The following is a 3,133-nucleotide window of genomic DNA, read 5'->3' as shown; positions in this document are numbered from 1 at the left end:
AGGGTGCAGTGGAAGACTGCCTGCCAGGAAGCGTTTGATGCCCTAAAGAAGGCCATGTGCACGGCCCCCGTCCTCCAGGCTCCCGACTACTCCAAGGAGTTTGTAGTTCAGACCGATGCCTCCGAGCATGGCATTGGGGCCGTCCTGTCCCAGATGAATGACCAAGGCCTAGACCAGCCCATCGCCTTCCTCAGCCGGCGGCTGTTGCCCAGAGAACAGAGGTGGAGCACCATTGAGCGCGAAGCATTTGCCGTAGTCTGGGCCCTCAAAAAGCTGCGCCCTTACCTGTTTGGCACCCATTTCAAAGTACAAACCGACCATCGGCCCTTGCGATGGCTCATGCAGATGCGAGGAGAAAACCCCAAGCTACTGCGGTGGTCAATTTCCCTCCAGGGGATGGATTTCACCGTAGAACATCGCCCTGGTACGGACCACGCCAACGCAGACGGCCTCTCCCGGTTCTTCCGCCTCAGCGAAGAGAACCCCCCAAGATGATGGGTAGTTCTCTCTGGCTTTCAGCTGGGGGGGACGCGTGTTAGACCCGGCCTCGTAGAATGGCTCTTCCTGTCCTCGCACTACCTAACCTGGTACCAGGGACCCCAAGCACACGGCCCAGCCGATCCTTCCCACCAGAACACACACACGCAGCCCGGGCCTCCCCGTCCATGGCCTCTCTCCTTTCGGCCACCCCGGGCACGCGTGCCCACTTCGTACACCAAGATGGCCGCCCGGCCCCAGCACAACCCGGGCCTAGAGGCGCCACTCCGGCTGGAGGACATCACGCTTCCAGGGGATGAGAGAGGGAGGAGCAGTTTCTATCGCACCTCTGAACCCCCCTGGGACGATGGGTTTCGATCGGCCCTCCGGCCTCCCTGAGGGCTGGCTCCACGCCTGCTGGGTGTCTGGGACTCCTCCCAACCCGGCCCTGAAAGGATCAAAAGACAATAGCAGGAAACCTCGACAAGCGACCCCCATGTGACAAGACCCCTGCCTGCACAGACTCCGGACATCAAAGAGGGGTCGACCTATAACAAGGGGTGCTCTGGGACTGTTCGGCAGATTCGCCTTGGAACATCTGAGCCCTGCTGAGTGACTCGCGGCTCCCCAAAGAACGTAAGACCTCCGAACCTATGCTTGAGCCCTGCTGAGTGACTCGCGGCTCCCTGAAGATCGTAAGACCTCCGAATTTGTGCTTGAGCCCTGCTGAGTGACTCGCGGCTCCCTGAAGATCGTAAGACCTCCGAACTTGTGCTTGAGCCCTGCTGAGTGACTCGCGGCTCCCTGAAGAACGTAAGACCTCCGAACTTGTGCTTGAGCCCTGCTGAGTGACTCGCGGCTCCCTGAAGATCGTAAGACCTCCGAACTGGTGCTTGAGCCTGCTGAGTGACTCGCGGCTCCCCCTGACTCTCTTTGGTCCCGCCGGACCCCACGACGACAAGCGTATCCCCCAGCTCGAGGATTGTGAGCTGTGCGCCGGGTACGCTCCTGCATTTGATCCGATCCCCCCAAAGACTGTCCCGCTACCTCCTACCCCCGCCAAGATTCTGTGAGCCCACGCTCTGCTTGTAAATATCTGCCTTGCTGATCATAAAGATCCTACCACTTCGATTTGATAAAGCTTGAATCATAAGAATCCTCGGTGTGGTGTCTCTTTGTCGTGTGGTGCCAAGTGTACGATCCTAGGTACGAGATTCCTCCCCTGCGGAATCTCCCGCCAGTGCCCAGCTACGATACCTTGAGGGTGGGTCTCAGGACAGTCAGGGCCCCTCCGGGCTCCCCTGAGGTCGCCTTCTAACAATGGGTACTGTGGGAGGATCACATCCACCAAAGCCATGTTCTCCTCCAGGGTGAATGGCTGTGACCTCTCCACAGCCCTTGACATGGTTCCGGGGAATCAGTAGCAGCAGCTGGGTCGTGGAATACAGAGATGTGCAGGCAAGGGCTCCCTCATGGGACCTGGCTGCCTTATATCTGCCTTGCTGGCCCATTTCATTCACAGGAGTGCAGAGTGATTGGTCACTCACATTTGCATCCTATGTTTCCTCCAATCCCTTCAAACCTAGCAGTCAGTGGGTTCTTATTCTGTCTTTTTCGTCAGCATGATGTCAACCCCACAAACACATTGCAACAATGTAGATTCATTCCAACTGACTTCTGCTGTGCACCTTCCAGAACAAATTCAAACTTAAAACTTGGTCTCCATGACAACCAGCATGCATGTAGGCCTTAATACTTGTCCCCCATGTGTCCCCTATGTAATTTGGAGCTTCACACACAGGTACGGTGCGTTCCGGGGCCCTAGGGCACCCCAAATGCATAGCAACAGCCCGTACACACGCCTGTACGCTCCCTATCACTATGGGTGTCCTCGCGTATGCGTACTCGTAGTGGTACGGCTCGTACACATGCCTGTACGCTCCCTATCACTATGGTTGTTCTCGCGTATGCGTACTCGTAGTGGTACGGCCCGTACACACGCCTGTACGCTCACTATCACTATGGGTACGCATACGCGAGAACACCCATAGTGATAGTGAGCGTACAGGCGTGTGTACGGGCCGTACCACTACGAGTACGCATACGCGAGAACAACCATAGTGATAGTGAACGTACGCACGCGTGTACGCTCACTATCACTATGGGTGTTCTCGCGTATGCGTACTCGTAGTGGTACGGCCCGTACACACGCCTGTACGCTCACTATCACTATGGGTGTTTTCGCGTATGCGTACTCGTAGTGTTAGTGAGCGTACAGGTGTGTGTACGGTCCGTACCACTACGAGTACGCATACGCGAGGACACCCATAGTGATAGGGAGCGTACAGGCGTGTGTACGGGCCGTACCACTACGAGTACGCATACGCGAGGACACCCATAGTGATAGGGACCGTACAGGCGTGTGTACGAGCCGTACCACTACGAGTACGCATACGCGAGGACACCCATAGTGATAGGGAGCGTACAGGCGTGTGTACGAGCCGTACCACTACGAGTACGCATACGCTTGGACACCCATAGTGATGGGGACCGTACAGGCGTGTGTACGAGCCATACCACTATGGGTGTCCTCGCGTATGCGTACTCGTAGTGTTACGAACCGTACACACGCCTGTACGCTCACCATCACGATGGG

The sequence above is a fragment of the Triturus cristatus genome, chromosome 3_2, assembly GCF_964204655.1.
Source record: "Triturus cristatus chromosome 3_2, aTriCri1.1, whole genome shotgun sequence".
In the NCBI taxonomy this organism is placed as follows: domain Eukaryota; kingdom Metazoa; phylum Chordata; class Amphibia; order Caudata; family Salamandridae; genus Triturus; species Triturus cristatus.
The sequence above is the reverse complement of the archived record's forward strand: the minus strand, read 5'-3'. Positions refer to the sequence as shown.